The sequence below is a fragment of the Triturus cristatus genome, chromosome 3_2 (genome assembly GCF_964204655.1).
Source record: "Triturus cristatus chromosome 3_2, aTriCri1.1, whole genome shotgun sequence".
Classification (NCBI taxonomy): domain Eukaryota; kingdom Metazoa; phylum Chordata; class Amphibia; order Caudata; family Salamandridae; genus Triturus; species Triturus cristatus.
In genome coordinates, this window is record NC_140584.1 from 790,365,310 (window position 1) to 790,384,380 (window position 19,071).

A 19,071-nucleotide genomic window follows, 5' to 3' on the forward strand; every position below is an offset into this window, starting at 1 on the left:
GACAGAAAGCTCAATATAGGCTTTAAGTTTTCCAGAATATTTAAAGAACCAGTAAAATGGATGCTGGATGAGGCAGTGGTTGTGAAACTACTGAAAGGAAGATGGACCAAAGGTCCCAGCCTCACTGTCGATAATACTGCAAAATTGCTCTACAAGTCTGTTCCTATCTGTTCCTATTAGCTTAAGCTTTCCCATTTGTCTACCTATATAATTATCATATGAAATCTCATTATTGATGTCATAACAACAACCTCACAATTGCTTTATTAACCTGGCTCTCTCAAAATTGCTTGGAAATGCACCATTTGCCCACTCTTTTTTCAAAACTTTCTCGGGGGAAGAAACACCCCCCCCCCCCCACACCCCCCTGTACTCCCCCCCCCTCCTCCACCCCCCCTCTCCCCCAACCCAACCCACCTTTTGACGGTCGGACTCGCTCGCCACCGGCGTCGGGACTCACCACAAACCTTTACACTTCCCAATTTCAAACATCACCAGCCACCACTGCGTGTATATCCAACTTCAATTTATAGTGTGCGAAGGCTCACTGTCCCAACGTAAACGTATGTATGTGGAGCTTCATTTTACAGTATGTTTTCATAAGTAACGTATTGTTCCTAAAGCCCGCGACAGTGATTTCCACAGAATTCTGATTTACTAAACGATCGACTGCGCTGTTGAATGTCGATTTAGGACCTGTAGGCAACAAGGTTCCTAAGAAAGGTAACATCGCCATCTGCTGGAATTATTCAGAAAGGACTCTCTAATAAAATGTTAAGACTGGAGTCCCAAAACATGGGCGGTGCAACAATAGAAGAGGAGTGAGTTTTGGGGAGACAAGGTTAATTATCAGATTGGGCTGTGATGACAGATGAACGGAACAAACATTTTTTGTAATTTCTGCTGGAATTATTAAGTTCTGCAGCTCACACAACATAACTGGCATTTGGCACAGTAATGATTCACGCTACTGACATCTATAATAAATGACTTGAAGGGCTTTACACCCTACGACCCTCCTTTTCATGGTATTTTACTCCCTCCAACCCTTCCGTCATAGCACTTTCCCCATAACTTGTAGCCCCATTGCATGGCTGAAAGTTATTTAAAACTAGCACTGGGCTGCTTTATAGCGCTATGAAATGCACCCAGCACTACATGGCTAAAGGGCAAAGACCAAGCCAATAGCTCTCACATCGGCGAGACCTATTGGCTTTGCCAATGCTTGTTTCTAGCTATTTTTGGTAGCTGGAGGAAAGCAACAACACAGGGGGTGGGTGAGGCAAACAACCAAAATGGGGACAAGCACCAAGAAAGACAGTGTTACAGTTAGCGCTCTAGCGTTTCACGCTAGAGCGCGCATTAGGTTTGTGTTGTGCGTACGCCACGACGGTGGCGTATGCGTATATATAATAAATGGGCGTGCCCTCTCGGCATTCGCGCCGACACCATCCTGGCGTGTGGTCTCTGTGTCCCTGCCGCGTACCCGCTAGGCCGCGCTCCACATGCATAGCGCGATACGTAACAATGGTGACGATGGCGGTCTGACCCACCGCGTGAAGCTGCAGCTGCTGCACTGATTCGGCCCGATCGCGGCAGACCCGTGAAAACGACCTAACGGCCCCCACACAGCCTCCAGTCCAGTGGTGCCTGCTGTCTCCTGCGACAGAGTCTTCGCGAGCTGTCCTGCCCCACGGTGAGCCCACGTATGCACCAACCACAAGGCCTCTATTCAACGGATGAAAATACCCGTTTCTGTGACCGTGCGTCTGCCTCACCTCGCCTTCAACCGGCGTGGCCAATAGACTTTGGTTTCCTGCTCTGCCCTGCCAAGCCTGCATGTGCCCCACGTGGCCCGGCTCACGATCCTCAGCTATCACTACCTGACTCACAGCTCCACCTCACCCCCATAGCACCATGGGTGATGATGCCCGCCCGGCGCCTGCTGTCCCGTTTCACCCGCCAACCGGCGTCCTGCCGCCGTTCAGCGAGACTGCTGACCCCGCCACAGCCGCCCCACGCTGGCAGACATGGATTGGTCGCCTCAACAATTACTTCGCTGGGTCCCGTGAAACGGATGGCACAGTGAAACGATCGCTCCTGCTTCACTATGCGGGGGAAGAGGTCTACATGCTCTTCAAACATCTTCCTAACACAGGGAATGCTGACAACTATGATGCAGCGGTCGCAGCCCTCAACGCACATTTTGACCCCCAGACAAATCCAGATTTCGAACATTTTAAACTGCGACAAGCAAGGCAGAAAAAGGGGGAATCAGTGGATGCCTTCCACGCCAGGCTGAGGGTGTTAGCGGACACACATCTCGCCGGTGACAGAGCAAAGGAGGAGATCAGGGCGCAGCTAATATGCGGCATTCGAAGCAAGAAACTGCGGAGCCTCATCCTCCGACAACCGAACATTCCACTGGCGGACATACTGGTACTTGCACGATCCCATGATCTGTCCGACGCACGTGCTGAAGAAATGGAACAGGCTCTCACTCACAGCACAAGGCCAGGTGTACCTATAAAGGTGGAACGGGCAGACGCAGTGCGGACGCACGAGAACGCACCTCGACAGTCAGTCAGGCGGTCACCGCAAGCACGATGCGGATACTGTGGGTACGAGGAACATCCAGGAAGGACCTGCCCAGCGAAGGGAAAGGCGTGCACGAACTGTGGCATCCAGAACCACTTTGCCTCGGTCTGCAGGAAGCGCTCCACGAGAAGAGACCATAGAGGGAAAAAGCCGGCAAGAACTATGGTGAGACAGCTATCTCAGCTGTCCCTGTCATCCCACGCCGATGCTGGACACAGGCAGACACAAGCTCTGCATAGAGACGACTCAGAGTCAGATGACGAAGGGGAAACCTACCTTGTCTCATTCACCAGAGCCCTCAAGAGCACGAGGAGGCCACAACCTCGGTGTGACATCATGGTGGCATGGTCAAGAGTGGACGCGGTAATCGACACAGGCGCGTCAGTCGCCGTCATGGGAATACAGCAGTACAACCGCCTCAGGCCAAAGCCGGAACTCAAAACATCGAAAGCCCGAATCTATGCCTACGGGAGTGACGTACCCCTAACCCTCGTGGGGAAGATGAAAGTGCCAGTGAGCACAGGAGAGGCGGAGGTGACTATTGACATACATATCATCAACCAAGAAGTGGACACGCTCCTAAGCGGTCATGCCGCTGAAGACCTGGGGCTACAACCTTTTTGTCCGGAAAGTACAGGACACCCAAACGGCCAACCTGCTGGACCAATTTCCAGAGCTGTTCAACGGTCTTGGGAACATCAAACGCCCACCAGTCAAACTCCACATTGATCATTCTGTTGCACCCACAGCGCTGAAACACAGGCGGATTCCCTTCCATTTACGTCCACTAGTGGAAGAAGAGCTCAAAAACCTGGAAGAACAAGGAGTCATAGAGACAGTCACTGGTCCAACCCCATGGGTGTCCCCCATGGTAATCGCCGAAAAACCCCGCCAACCTGGCAAAATTCGGGTGTGCATTGACATGAGACTGCCCAATAAAGCCATCAAGAGGGAGAGGCACATTACGCCCACCATGGACGACATCATTGCTGACCTCAACGGGGCCCGGTGGTTTTCTAAATTGGACTTAAATGCGGGCTATCACCAGCTGACACTAGCAAAAGAGAGCAGGTACATCACTACCTTCAGTACGCATCTGGGTTTGCGAAGATATCGGAGACTCAACTTTGGGATCTCATCCGCGGCAGAGATATTCCAGAACACCATCCGTGACATCTTACAAGGCCTGCCCGGAGTCATGAATGTCAGTGATGACATATTGATCCATTCAACAACAGTGGACGAGCACTACAGGCGAGTCCGAGCCACGCTGACCCGACTCAAGGAGTATGGGGTCACACTCCACAAGGATAAATGCCAACTTTTCCAGCAGCGCATTGAATTTTTCGGCTATACATTCACCAACGATGGCATTCAGGTAGATCCAAGGAAATCCCAGTCCATCAAGAACGCCCCCGCACCAGCCTCCGCCTCTGAGGTGCGCAGCTTCCTAGGGATGGCTACCTACTGTGGGCGATTGATCCCGAACTTGGCAACGATCGCCGAACCGCTCAGGCACCTCACAAAGAGCGACGTCCCGTGGCAGTGGGGATCGCGTGAGGACCAAGCGTTTCAAGCCATCAAAACTGCGCTCCTCGACCAGACCACGCTCGTCTATTTCGACCCAGCCAAAAAGACTGAGCTGCTAGTTGACGCCAGCCCAGTAGGGCTCGGGGCTGTTCTCACCCAGGAACAAGAACCAGGGCGATGGGCGACACTGGCCTATGCAAGCAAAGCGCTCACAGCCACCGAGCAAAGATACTCCCAGATTGAGAGGGAAGCACTGGCCATAAAGTGGGGTTGCAGACACTTCCACCTATACATATGTGGACACCCGTTCACCGTCGTGACGGACCACCAGCCGCTAGTGCCCCTCTTCAAAGGGACAGCACCGCACCCCCCACCACGAATCGAGCGATGGGCCATCGGACTACAACAATACCACATGGACATAACTTACCGCCCAGGTGCCAAAAACCCGGCCGACTTCCTGTCTAGACACCCCGACAAAGAGGAACACAACCGTGCAGAGAGGGAAGAGGACGACGCCGAGGCACACCTCGATTTCATAGCTGCACTGACATGCCCCCAAGTGTTGACAATTCAGGAAATCATGCGGGCAGCTGAAGATGACACCGTAATGAAAAGGACACGAGAAGCTCTTCAAAGGGGGTCATGGACAAACTTCTTACAATCAGCCAATACGTGGACGGAGGATGAGAGGAGAGACATGCAGCAAATCTGGAGGGTGCGGAACGAGCTAAGCACCACCAGAGAGGGAGTCATTCTGAGAGGGGCCAGAATCGTCATACCGGCAACGCTGCGCAACCACACCGCACTCCTCGCCTATAAAGGGCACCAGGGGACCGAGAAGATGAAAGCCCGGATGAGAGGGAAGGTGTGGTTCCCCGGGATGGACAACGCAGTGGATGCCGTGGTGAGGGGCTGCCCGGCGTGCCAAATGACGAGCGGGCCCGAACCGCCAGAACCCATTGCGACGGAAGAACTGGGAAGACATCCCTGGGACAAAGTCAGTGTAGACTTCGGGAGTCTCCCTGATGGGCGAGTGACCCTAGTAGTCATAGACAACTTCTCCAAATATCCCCTGGTAGAAGCACTACCATCCACAGCGTTCGTATTCGTGGAGCCCGCACTCGAGAAGATATTCAGTATGTTCGGGCGCCCCTCAGAACTGAAAAGCGACAATGGACCTCCGTTTCAGGACCATGAGTTCCGAGAATTCCTCATGCGCCAGGGCATCCGACACCGGCGGATCACCCCGCAATGGCCCCAAGCCAACGGAGAGGTCGAACGCTTTATGCGGACATTAAATAAAGTCCTGCGGATAGCGAGCACTGAACACCAGGACCCAGAGCGAGAGATCCAACGGTTCCTTGGCGAATATCGGAGCACCCCTCACTGTTCCACCAAACAAGCCCCGTGGACCCTCATGCTCAAGGGAAATCGCCAGGATAGCCTCCCCACGGCCCCAGGGTGGGCCCCGCCACCATTTGAGGAAGAGCAAGCCCTACAACGGAGGACGCACCGGAATCAACAAGTAAGCCGGTCACGAGGTAGTCGAGAGCGCGCCCTTGGGCCGGGAGATAATGTCCTCATATGGAACCGGAGACCCGGCGGGAAATTCAAACCTCGGTATGAGCCCGGGAGTTGGAGAGTGGAGCAAAGACATGGGACAATGATAACAGCCAGACGAGGAGCGGAGGCGGCTACACGCAACATCTCATGGTTCAAGCAGATCCCAGAAGCCACCGAAAATCACTGTGATTCCACAGAAGATGAGATGGACAATATCCTGGTCCCGGCAACGGAACCCCAGGTCAGGCACGAGTCAGCCCCCGGGGCTGAATGCCCTAACTCCGGAGTCAGCGGAGTGAATAGTGGTCTTCCCGCGGAATCTAATAACCGAGCGACCACCAGGTACGGATTCAGGGGAAACCCCCCGCCAAGCAGCCGTCTCAGAGACTTTGCCTGCCAAGTAAGTGAGTGACTGTTGGTGCTCGAGTCCTGGTTTCGTCATCTAAGTTGGATAGGGATGTTACAGTTAGCGCGCTAGCGTTTCACGCTAGAGCGCGCATTAGGTTTGTGTTGTGCGTACGCCACGATGGTGGCGTACGCGTATATATAATAAATGGGCGTGCCCTCTCGGCATTCGCGCCGACACCATCCTGGCGTGTGGTCTCTGTGTCCCTGCCGCGTACCCTCTAGGCCGCGCTCCACATGCATAGCGCGATACGTAACAGACAGCAGGCGGGGTCGAGTAAAAAAGACGGACAGCAGGGGGGCAAGCAACAACACGGACATCAGGTGGGGTCAAGCAACAACACAGATGGCGGTAGGGGCAAGCCACAACACGTATGCAGGCGGGGGTAAGCAACAACACAGATGGCGGTGGGGGCAAGCCACAACACGTATGCAGGCGGGAGCAAGCAACAACACAGAGGGGGGCCAAAGAACATGGATGAGAGAGAGTAGCATAGAGGGGGGGAGACAGACGCACATATGGGAGTCAGCCTGCAAACACATACACTCTTATAGATGCTTCAACAAAAAAAAAGCAGCTCTGAAAGCACAAGAAGTCGAAGGACACAAATACTTGGGCCATGCTGCGGGGAAGGGCCAAACACAAGAAGAGGAAGTGAAGCTGGCACTCACTGACCAAAGAGAAGCAAGTGAATAAGAGTGACAATTAAGTCAACGAATGGTAAGCAATGGAGAGGCTTGAAGTCCACTGTAAGCTAGCAAAATGTCTCACAAACAACAGTTCATGTGCTTAGAACTGGCCCTTCCACAGACTGGGGATCCCACCACCGCTCTGAGTTTCTTTTATCAATCTATCTTTGAAAGCCTAGAAGTTTATCCTGCTCATCAACTTTCTGGCTTCCTCATTAACTGCCCCCAGATCCAATTTTCTGAAATGCACCCATGGACATATTTCTTTAGTGACTGATGTCCAGCAAAACAATATTCTTACATACTCCTTCATCGATTTTCCATGATTCCACTCTTGGTGGACATTTTGCAAAGAACATAAAAATATCGAAGGGAAATCCAGTACAAAAGCATGACACACATTCATTGGCTTTCTGTACTTTAATCAGTTCTTCTGTGAATGGGGTCTGCGATTTTCCCTGCACAGCGGGGGATTTCCAAGCAATTTATTAATTTCATTTTGTTGTATTATGTATCCCCAAGTCTGTTCTCTGTCTTCTTTATTCCCCCTGCCTAAAATGGTTAATTCCAAAAGGTGCCATCCATGCCCCTTACACTTCCAAGAAGGTAGCCCATACAACTTTTGGCTGCAGTGCTTGTTGTAAAGACCTCACCCCTCCTCATTGTGCACTTTGTGGTTCGCTCCATCCAGTCGTCGCTGGCCAAGCATCTTCTGTTTCTGGTCTACTGGATCCATTAGAAGTTTGTTCCGGAGAAGCTATGGTTGGGCAATTTGTTCTTTAGAGATTGGTTATTCTGCAGATTGAAAACTGCTCTGTGAGCTGGGGCCCAGTGCAGCACTTACTACTGGGTAAGTACATAAAATGCATCAAACTTTCAACACCTAAGCCCACTCTTGTTTTTAGATCTAAATACACTGAGTTATGAAGCACAGTGCAGAAGATGTCTACCACTGACGCCAAGATGGGGTACTTTCACAGCTTAATACAAAGTTAAACTCAATGTGGCATCCAAGTCTGTCACCTCTGAGTGCTTTTCGGTGACTGAAGAGACACATTAAAAGTAGGTGATTCCAAAGGCTGTTAAATTTCTTCCACATTCTGATCCACTTTGGCAAAAATGATAGTATAAGCCGCAGAAGACTTGAGGCGCAGAGGCAAAGATCTGTCCTTGTTATCTGTTGTAGTAACTCCAGCATGGCCATGCTCTTGTGTGTGCAGCCTGTTACACACAAAACGCATGAGGGAAGCTTATTTGTGATTCTAGAAGCTCATGAAAAGGACAAGATTACCCTCAATACTAACCATCTGTTCCTGGTCTGAAATCTAGAGGTACACTACAAATTAATAAGCTCATTTATACATCCCAGGGTCCATCTTATGACCTTCAGATCTGCAGTCACCTCCCTTGATCAGTGAAGCTTGCTCTGTCATTTCCCTTTGCTGAAAACAATCTACTCTCTTCCTGCCTCTAAGGCCGACATTCAGGATTTCTCACTTTGGGGATGCAGTCCATTTTGTGATCCCCACATCTGAAGTCATTTTTCATATAAAGAACCATCTTTTATCGTGACCATGGAGGCTGTGCTTTCCCTGGACCTTACCTCCCTTCTTCCTGTGTGCTAGCAGTTCTACAGTACAAAAGGAGCCTGTTCTGCAGCTCTTTCATTGCCTGCTCCTCTCCTCGGATTGTGCCTATCCACTACCCAGGCCCCTACTCAGTGTCTGGTGTTATGGTGCCAGACCTCTCTGATGCATTGGAACACAGGTGACTCTAAGCACCTATGACAGAGCTTCACCATCTACATACCTTTAATAAATACATGATGGCATCCTCTTTATTCGTATTTATTTCGTAGATCTGACCAGGCAGGTCTATCTATAGGTTTCTTCTGCATTGGTGTAGCCTGCACACTGTACTGCATGAATATGTATTCAGGGAGTGCACACAGACGCTCCATAATCTGATGTGCCCTTTATTGGTGTTCCAGATACTATACACACGTTGGGTTCTGCTGCTGCCAAACAACTTGCAGGATGAATCCATATCTATGGATCGATTCAGCCCATCACGTAGAACTTGATAGTTTCAGCAAGTCTTAAAGAAATCCCCTCCATTTTTTTTTTTTTTTTTTTTGTTGAAAAACCTTTATTGTGCACAGTTGCATCATCTTACAACGCACAGTCACCGTCCAGGCGGCGAAGCAGTTAAGCAAAGCGTACGCTTCCAGATGTTAGAACACAGCCATTCAGCCGACAACCCGGGGGTCCGGCGGCGTTGTACAGGGTAGCATGCGTACAGAAGGGAGGTGCGTGCGTTGTGAAGAGAGTAGGTGTGTGGCGCTGTTTATGCGTGTTTGATTTTTTGTGGTGTCCCAGGTGCATGTTATCGGCGACAGAGGAAGGCGCTGTGATCCAGCCCACTCCACGGCTGCGCCGGCTGTCACCCAGGCCCCGATCCGGAGACCTATTGGACGCCGCTGTTACCCCAAAGTGTAAAGGCCTCCGGGCAGCCGAGCGCCAGCATCATGCTCAGAGTGTGGGCCGAAGCGCGGCAAGGATGTTGCAGTATAGCTTACAGCGATCTATATCGCAGCGCATAGATCCGGCGAGTCTAGTATGCAGCGTCGTAGTCCATATCTATCCCGTGTATGTAGGGCAATAGTATGTGCTAAGGTTAGGGTCGTGAACTCAAGTAGGGTCAAGGGGAAGGGGGAAGAAGGGAGGGGGAGATCATTCTGCGGTAGAGCAGGAGGGTCATCATCCGCCAAGCTGGGCACAGCGGGACTGCGTAGCGTGCGCGGGAAGCCGCGGGCCAGGGGAGGGGGAAAAAGAAAGAGGGCCTTCAAGAAGGCTGGAATTCCCCAGCGTCCGTGCCCGCACCCGCCCACCCTGTGTGTAGGGCGCCCCCCCGCGCCAGAGAAGGAGCGGCCCGGCAGGGCAAATCGGCTACGCCCCCCCCCGTCCGACCCCCCATCCGGACAGTGCGAACGTCCCCGCAGGCCGTGGCAGCAGCGAACTCCGTGTGTGCGGTATAGCTGCGTAGCGAGTACCTCCCAGAGGCAGTCCCATGCAGGGCGGCAGTGTGGGGCATCAGGGGTAATCAGGGGTAAGCAGGGGGGGGCAAGAGCCATCCCCCTAGCAGTCCCGGGGCCGCCACCGCCCCGCCAGCAGGGGAGCGACAAACCCCAGGGATTCAGGTTATCCCCCTGTCCCGGCAAGCCCTCTGGAATGTCACGAGGAGATTATCCCAAAGTTGGGCGATGGGGAACTTCCGGAGCCCTGCAGTTTCCTCGCGAAGAAGCACTGCGCTCTCTGCCTGCGCCCAATTAACAAAAGAGGCTCTCCAATGTCGAACGTGTGGGGGGGCGGTTGCCTTCCAATGCTTGGTGAGCAAGCGTTTGGCCGTTATAAGACCCATGTCCCAAAAGCGTGCCTGTACTTTATTGTCTTTTGTGCGCCGATAGAGCCCTAGTATGCATGCTTCCCATGTATGCGGGAGCCGTCCATCAGCGCCGCGCGCGAGCAGTGTCAGTACGGCGTCCCAGTATGCCTGTACCTCTGGGCAGTGCCATAGCATATGTAAGAGGTCCGCTCCCGGTAGTAAGCACCGCGGGCAGGTTGCATCTGTCCTCGCAAAGTACCTGTTAATTTTTTCGGGCGTGAGGTATGCGCGCTGTAGTATGTAGTACTGTATAATTTTAAAGCGGGGATTGCGTGGGATGTTCGTCGGACCGGTCAGTATCAGTGCCCATTCTTTGTCCGTCCAGTCTCTTCCCCTATCTGTCGCCCAGCGCTCTCTCAGCGTTAATGTGGATGGCTGCGAGTGCGCCTGTAGTGCCTGCGCCAGCCAGTGTACGATGTGAGCGCCATGGCCCATAACATGTAGGTATTGCATGAAGGCATGCACCGGAGGCTCCACTGCCATGTCGCCCCAGGAAGCAGTGAGTGTGTGCAAGAGGGAGGCGTGTAGGAGGAACTGTCCCGCCGGGAGAATCGTGTCTTCAGCCAAGTTGGCGAACGTGAGCAATTCGCCATCCGCATATAAATCGCTCAGTGTGTCCACCCCAGCCTGATCCCAGCCAGCCAAGTGGGCCTCCGTGAGCGGCCCCGTCGGGCCAGGCATACCCAAGAGCGGCATGCTCGGGGCATAAGGCTTAGTAGCACGCGTGAGACGAAGGCTCCTCAGGAAGCATCTGCGTGCCACTGCCAAGTAGATCTGGGAAGGGCAGGGTGTGCGGGTTATCGGGTGAAACAGCGCATTAATTTGCGTTTGTGTCCATGTAGCCGCATGCGTGGCAGTGTCCTCGAGTTGCTTGCCGCTCAGCCATCCCGCCACCCATTGCATCTGTGCCGCAAGATAGTACAATTCCAGGTTAGGAACCGCCAAGCCCCCCGAGTCTGTGGGCATATATAATTTAGCCAGCGCCACTCGCGGCCTCCCCCTGTTCCAGATGAGGGAACGCAGCAGCACCTCTAGGTCACGAAAGAGCTTGACGGGCACATACAGAGGCATATTCGCAAAATAATAGAGTAGGCGAGGCAGCACAATCATTTTGGTCAGTGCCACGCGGCTGGGCACGTTAAGGGGTAGGGTGTTCCAGAAGCCAATCTGCGCTCGGACAGAAGCGATCGCTCGGCAGAGGTTCCCTTCCAGGATATCTGCCGGTGTTCTATATATCCCTATCCCTAGGTATTGGAAAGTGGTGGGATGCCATTGCAGTCTGTCCCCTCCCAGCCGGATGTCACATTCAGGTACGTCTGGGCTAAAGGGGTACGCCCCCGACTTGGCCCAATTGACTCTCAGGCCCGACATTCCCTGAAAGTTGCGGAAGATGTCAGCAAGGGAGGCGGGGATGGCAGTTATGTCCCTGACGTACAGCAGCAAGTCGTCTGCATACAGTGACACTGCGTGCAAGCCATCCGCCAACGGGATTCCCCACTCCAGCCCGTGTGTTCTGAGAGTCGTGGCCAGTGGCTCCATGGCCAGTGAGAAAAGCAATGGCGACAATGGGCAGCCCTGGCGGGTGCCTCTGCGGACTCGGATGGTAGCTGAGAGGAGGCGGCCCGTGCGGACTCGGACTGTCGGTCTGTCGTAAAGCAGATCAATCATGGCCCGGTATCCCCCCCCCAGTTGATACTTCTCTGTAACCGCCCGCAGGTACGGCCACTCCACTGAATCGAAAGCTTTCTCCAGATCCAATATCAGGCATCCCGCTCTCGGCCATTGCTGCGTAGCGTATTCCTGTACCCGGAAGAGGCGGCGTATGTTGTAGGAAGTGTGGCGTGTGGGGACAAACCCATTTTGATCGCGGTGCACTAGGGTGGGCACATGGGGGGCCAGTCTTCTGGCCAAAGTAGAAGCCAGGATTTTATAATCTGTGTTTAGTAGCGCCAACGGGCGGTAAGAGCCCACCTGTGTACTATCCTTGCCCGGTTTAAGAATAGATACTAGCATGGCCTCATTTAATGTTGGGGTAAAGCGGCATCTTCCGCTGCCGCGGTGTACATCCTCAGCAGCTCCGGAATGAGAACATCCGAGCCGGCCTTGTACAGCTCCGCCGGCAGTCCATCCGGGCCCGGTGTTTTGCCATTTGACAAATTAAAGATGGCTTCTCGGAGCTCATCTGGCTCCAGTGGGGCACCCAGCTCGTCCTGCTGCGCAATAGTCAGTTGCGGCATTTGCAGGGGGGAGAGGTAGTCAGCTATAGCCGGAGGAGGGACCGCCAAGCGGGAGCGATACAGCTCGTCATAATGAGCCGTGAAGGCATCGTGGATACCAAGCTGCGTGTATACCAGTTCCCCCCCCCCCCCCGTCCGCACAGCCGCTACCGGGGTCGAGCGGGCCTCCTGAGAGATCAGCCACGCTAAAAGCTTGCCAGGTCTGTCGCCAAGGTGATGCGTTCTCGCCGAATGCGCGGCATAATTCACGTTTCGGAGTCGCTCTAAAAGGCGTGCATGTTCCGTGCGGGCCTCGTGTAGCGGGCCCTCGTCGCCAGCCACAGCCCCCTCCTCCCGTAGGAGTAAGTCCGACTCTAATCTAGTTAAGTCCCTCTCCAATTGATGCCTCATGTGTCCCTGCGCATGCAAGCAGTGTCCCCGAAGCACCACCTTGAAGGCGTCCCACTCCGTCTGTGGAGTGGACGCCGTGCCAGCATTATCCTCGAAGTATTGCGCGGCGCGTGTAAGCAAGTTATCCCGGAAAGCCGCGTCTAGTAGCAGCGCAGGCTGCAGGCGCCAAGTGGGTACAGGAGGGTGCGGGCGTGCCCAGGCTATTGACATGAAGTGTGGGTTGTGATCCGAGTGCGTGCGGCCCATGTATTGCGTATCCGTCACGTGGGGTAAGAGGGCAGTGGAGGCCATGAACCGGTCCAGTCGGACATGTAAGTCGTGAGCGCCAGAGTAGTAAGAATACGTCCGCGTCCCTGGGTTGCGCTGTCGCCAAACATCGTGTAGGTCCCATTGCGCGGCCCATTCCAGTAGTGCTTTTGTGGCTCCCCGTGTAGAGGCATTAGCTGGGGGCGGGAAGGAGCGGTCCAGTGTCGTATCTAGAGTGCAATTATAGTCGCCCCCTATTATCCACGATGTTGCGTGCCAAGGTGCCATGACCGTTGAGAGCCGCGCCAGGAAGCTACCCTGATCTACATTGGGGGAATAGAGGGATACCAGTGTGAGAGGCTGGCCATCTAATCTGCCCTGCGCAGCCGCATATCTGCCCTCCCGGTTCACTACCACCTCCGTGGTTTCCCAAGGAGTCCCAGGGCGGACCCATATCAGTGTTCCGCGAGCGTAGGAGGAATACTCCGTAGCATATAGCTGCCCTCGCCATCTACGGCGCAATGCCTGCACCTCGGCTCCGTTCAAATGGGTTTCTTGGAGTAGCGCTATGTTGATTTTATGTCGCTTTAGGTATGAGTATATATGATAGCGTCTGGCTGGCGTGTGCATTCCTCTGACGTTCCAGGTGCATATTTGTACATTAGCCATAGCAGTTATGTGTGCGTGTGCGCCTCCCCCCCCCCCAAGGCGCGGCCCCCCGCCTAAGGGCCCCCCAGCCCCAGCAGTCCGCTTCTGCCATGCAGCCATCGTGAGTGTCGTATACGCAGTACCATGATCTCCAGCAGGGTAGTGGGATAGGGAAAAAGGGGAATGCAAAAGGCCTTAACATGGCAACAAAGTCCAAAATACCAAAAGGTCGGCCGCACAACAGGTTGCCGTCCAAACACTCAAGTGAGCTCGCAAACTATACAGTCTAAGGGGGTGCTTGTGGTTTATGTTCTAATAGTAATCAAAACAGTGCAGTCTTGGATGTGCCCGGTGTCTCTCCCGGGTGTGGTGTGCAAGCCCCCGCTGGCCAGCGGACGTCCAGTGTCTCTTGTTCCATGCCATGGCAGCTGTGCTCTCAGATATCAGTCAAGGGCGGACAAAGGTGCCAGGGGGGGGCAAGTCCCGCCCCAGCCAGGCCAAGTCGCAGCAGGCTGGCAGTGAAACGCAGCGGGGCACACCCTTGTTTCTGCAAAGTAGGTGCATGAGTCGCATGTGGATAAGTAGAAAATGTACTTACAGTGGCCAGCTCCGTGCTCCAGCCCCCCAGGGCAGCGACAGTGTGAGCGTCGGTAGGCCCGGGGCAGCTCTAGGGTTAGGCGGGGCAGCCAGGCAGGAGCCCGGGCGGGTTCGCGCCATGCGGTAGATATCAGTCCGTTCCCAAACTCCGTCAACCAAAGAGATCCACCGTCTGTGGCGTGACCTCCGGGGGTCCCCCAGAGCTCTGCGTGTCCGGGAGTCCATAAATCGCCTCATCGTCCGTTGAAGACGCTGCCGGGCTGGCGCCCGGGTGGAGCGACGGCGCCGGGGAATTGCTGATTGCCGCCACCTTGCGCAAGGCATCCTGTTGTTCCTGGTGAACTAGGGCGACGTCGCCTCCCCGAACCTCTGGACCTCTCCATCGTGGTAGTTCCCGGCGCCCTTCGCGGCGAGTCAGGCATTCCTTCATCCAACCAGGCCTCAGCCTCCCCAGGGCTCATGAAGAAGTGCGTTTTGTCACGTACCACTACTCGTAATTTGGCAGGGAAAAGTAGCGAGTACTTGAGGTCCGCTTCGCGCAGCCTTCTTTTTACAGCCAGGAAGGAATGCCTCTGTCTCTGCACTCTTGCAGTGTAGTCCGGGAAGAACATCACCGCAGCGTTGTCTATGGTGACTTCCCCTAGGTTCCTGGCTTCGCGCAGTATCGTGTCCCGGTCGCGGTAGTTGAGTACTCGAAGGAGGAATGGTCTGGGGTTAGAGCCCGGGGGGAGCGGTCGCGTGGGCACGCGGTGGGCTCTCTCCACCACAAAGTAGGGGGAAAGCGTGCCGTCTGGCAGCAGGTCTCGCAACCAGTCCTCAGCCTTACGGGCGGGATCCACTCCTTCCCATTTCTCCGGGATGCCCACGAGGCGGATGTTGTTTCTCCGTGCCCGTCCCTCCGCATCCTCGGCCCTGCCCTCCAAGAGTTCCATTCTGTTTAGGAGGTCTTGCACCTTTTTGTCCGTCTGTACCGTCAGTGGTTCAATCACCGCCACCTTATCTTCCAGGGTCTTGGTGCGATCTTGCAACTTCTTGTGATCAGCTCGGAGGTGGGTCAGATCTATCGCCACGCCATCGATTCTGGTCTCCAGAGAGGTGCGCGTCTGTTGTAGCGATTCTTCCATCCGTTCCATGGCCGCCAAGACGCTGTCCAGTTTCGCCGCCACGTGATCGGTATCCATCCTGAGTGCCGCTTTCGTTTGCTTCCCCTTTGTCGCTGCAGGTCCCGATCCAGTACGTGTTCGCGCCCCTCCAGGCATGGAGCTGGTGGCGCGCGCAAGGTAGCGGCTCCCGACGTTGTGGGGCAGGGGCCCGTCGCTCGTGGTAGGTCACCCCAGCGCCTCCGGGGTCGCCGTTGCGGGCCCCGCGTCGTCTCGCCGCTCCAAGCCGTCGGGCCGCACGCAGCGCGTCCCGGCCGTCGCGGATCTAGAGGCTCCGATCAGCGCAGGGCAGATGGCTCCCCCCAAAGGGTCAGGGCGCGCTTGTGGCTCCTATCCGCTCTGGGTTCGCGTAGCTTCGTCGCAGCGGACAGGGCCGCAGGTGGTGCGCTGCACTGGTTTGTGGGATCCAGGCCGGTGTCCCGGTAGCACGCTCTGTGTCCTCAAGGAGCGGTGGCGTGTGCAGCTGAGTCCAACAGCGTCGCATCCCCCATCCAGGGCAATTGCACTCTCAGAGTCTAAAGGCTGGTGGGAAACCAGTAGGAGAGAAGCCGGACTGTAGTGCAGCAGCGGCTAGGCCGGAGCGGGGGGAGGGGGAGGCGAATCCCCTGCGTCCCGTCGCAGTTCCAAGGATCCCTATCTCCTCCGTGGATTCCTGTTCCTCCCCAATGGCATCGCAATCCCGCAGTAGTCTAGGGGCAGCTGCTTATAAGCAAGAGTTGTATGTCAGGTCCCGTCTTCTCTCTGGCTCTACCCCGCCGGCCCCCGGGCCCCCGTCCGCCAACTCACTCATATGCCGGGTGTCCCAGATGGCGTCCGCGTGGCTGCTCCAGGCCGTTCCCAGCCCACCGTCGTCGTCTGACGGCTCCCCAGGGGGGAGGGGGGGCCTCCAGGTGCCCCCGGTCACGATGCCCGTCTCGCAGGGGGCTCCTCGGCAACGGCCGCGGGCCTCCTCGTAGGCCGCAGATCAAGGCCTGGTGAGTCGCCCAGAGCCGCGGGCTCACGTAAGCGTCGTCTCCAGGTGCGGGCTCACCAAAACGGCTCCAGGCTCGCCGTCGGTGCCGGTGCTGCACTCTACCTCCGATGCGCCCCAAATTCAGCCAGGGCATTCAGCAGGTGTCGGAACAGGTCCGCCGGCAGTGGCGGGCCGCGGAAAGGAGTTTTCAACGGAGAAAAGACCCGGGGTAGGGAGGCTCAGGCGGGAGCTCTACCCGGGCATGTCCGCTCTCGTTGCGTGTTAAGCCACGCCCCTTAAAGAAATCCCCTCCATGTGAGATATTGGGGCTGGTCTTCCCGTCTCCTCCCAAGCTTCAGTCGCATCTGGCATTTACAGTTTGCTATGTGTCTTTTAGAAAGAATCTGTGATCTTGCTGAAAGGCATGGAATCCGGTCAGTGAGCGGGAAAAAAAAAATACACAGCGGAGGCCTCTTTGTGATAAGACTGCCTGTGTCGTCTCCGATCTTCACACAGTCTTTTGTTGTGTCTTTTTCTCTAAGTCTATGCTTAAAGACAAATGATTCCCAAACTTCAACACTGGATGAAAAAGCCGAATTCTAACCTTCCTTCGTAAAGAAGTTGTATCAAACTAGTTACAGATTCAATATAGTCTATTTTAGATGGCTGTAACCACAAAATGTGAAAAGGATTCTCTGACTTGAGCAACAACTGCCCTCTGAAAAGGTAGTGACTTTCAGGCTCTCTTTGTTAACTTCAGTGGTCAGCCATTTTGATTCTGCCCTGAGGGGCTTATCCCTAGCTGTGAATTCTCCAGAAAGATTTGAATGGGTCTTGTAGCGGGGATTCTGCACCTACACAGAACTATGCGCAGGAAAACAGAATCTTGGTGTCTTCTTACCACTCCTTGAATGCTCAGTGGTTAAAGAGTTGACAAACAATAATGTCTTTCAAAATGTCTCCCAAAACATTTCAAGGAGCCCCTTCCTCTTTAGGCAAAGGAGGTGCATTTGTCAGGACTCTGGCGTAAGTCAAGGGGAGGATCAGATGGTGCTAGCGGCAGTAGGGTGGGTTCCTTGCGCAGCAGCTCTGGATTGGGATCTGGGATGCAGGGCACTCACATGTGGGAGGCAGCAGCTATGTGTCCCACTGTACAGACCACTTCTGGATCACAGGCAGGGTTGTTCTAAATTGCGCAAAACAGGATTACAGGACGAAGCACATATGAGGTTTTGGTCTGGTAACCCAGTGTATTTGATGGGTTCTCATCTTCACTAACAGTCTATCATCCACAATTCATCTCCTCACAGTTATTTTTCTCCCTTCATCATATTATTGCCATCGACCTCTACATGGATGCATTGTCTTCACCCAGTTGAGTTCTCTCCCATGTCCTCGAGATTATCTGAAGACTTTCTCCTAGTGGCCAGAACATCTCAGCTCTTCCGGGTCCTCAGACTGGTAAGAACCAATCTTTTGGTTTGCTGCTAAATGGTCAGATGTTTCTCTAAGAAAACCTTTTGCTCTTGGTATTCTAATATAAGCCTTTTGTCTCTCGTAGGAAATAGATGTAAGGCACTCGGTCTTATCTTGCTGTGGGAACCTAAGTTGATCTACCACCCAGGCTTTCTTTGTTTCTCCTTCCCTCTTGCATTTCTTCATAAATTGACCACTGACACAGCCCAGCCGCCGTATCCTGTCACCGTGTCCAGTTCTAGGGAAGTAGGTGATTATTTCAGTGGTCACGGTTGCTCCCTGGTCTGAGCTCTATTGCAGATGTGTGCGTGAATTTTGTGAATTAGCAAACCATCGAAACAGGCAACGCACATTTTCTAATGGTCAAATGATAAAGCAATATTATTGTTCCAAAGGTGACCAATCTGTCACAATTTCCGTTTCCAATTTTTTTCTATATTTGAGAGCCATGGACCCAGTACCTTTTTGAGAATTTATCTAGCGTTTCTATTAACAGTTAATTGTTTGTGCAAGAGAAACAGGAGTCTTCATACAATGTTCTAACTTCATCTCTTCATATCCTTGCTTGCAAACGATTATGTCAAAATGGCTACCCTGGTCCAAATTGATTCTGCCATGCAGAAATGGTATTGGATTTATGCAATTGATTGCTGAGGCCATGTCATGGCGCATTTGCAACTTCTGTGCGTGGTGAAGGGATTCACATCTTTTTTGGCCAATTCATTGGTAAGGTACTCCTCCTGAGAGATGGTGAACTATCTCTTCATTTTGTGCTGTCTCCTGGAGTGTTCTCAGTCAGCCAGCAAAAGAATCAATGAGTTAATGTCTTATGGATGACATCTGTGTATGACCTTTAAGTCATAAGTTTGAATCCCAGCAGTGAGTTCTGGGCCTTTCCTCATTTTAAAGTCAACAAATGGAGTACCATGTAATGGGTAACAGTAACATCAATTGTTTACAGCACTTAGCAGGGACAATAATTGAAGTATTACGTGATATATAACAAATAACCTAAGATGATCAGAGATCAACATGGTCAATGATGTCACTGACCATGTCATGAGTGATGTAATATGTGAGGTCATAAGCAGCACATTGCAGGGGCATAAGTCATAGTTAGCTCAGGTAACTA

At 53.7% G+C, this 19,071-nt stretch overlaps 1 protein-coding gene across 14 annotated transcripts in view; it reads left to right on the forward strand.

Moving 5' to 3' along the window:
* Positions 1-19,071, forward strand: part of LOC146858146 (uncharacterized) — a 289,171-nt gene that overhangs the window by 88,519 nt on the left and 181,581 nt on the right. The window contains exon 1 of one of the 14 annotated variants that reach the window (XR_014979993.1): positions 16,795-18,185. The exons of the other annotated variants lie outside the window; for them this stretch is intronic. The gene's annotated coding sequence lies outside the window, so the exon portion shown is untranslated. Of the gene's footprint in view, positions 1-16,794; positions 18,186-19,071 lie in introns of those variants that run through there. 14 annotated transcript variants of the gene reach the window in all.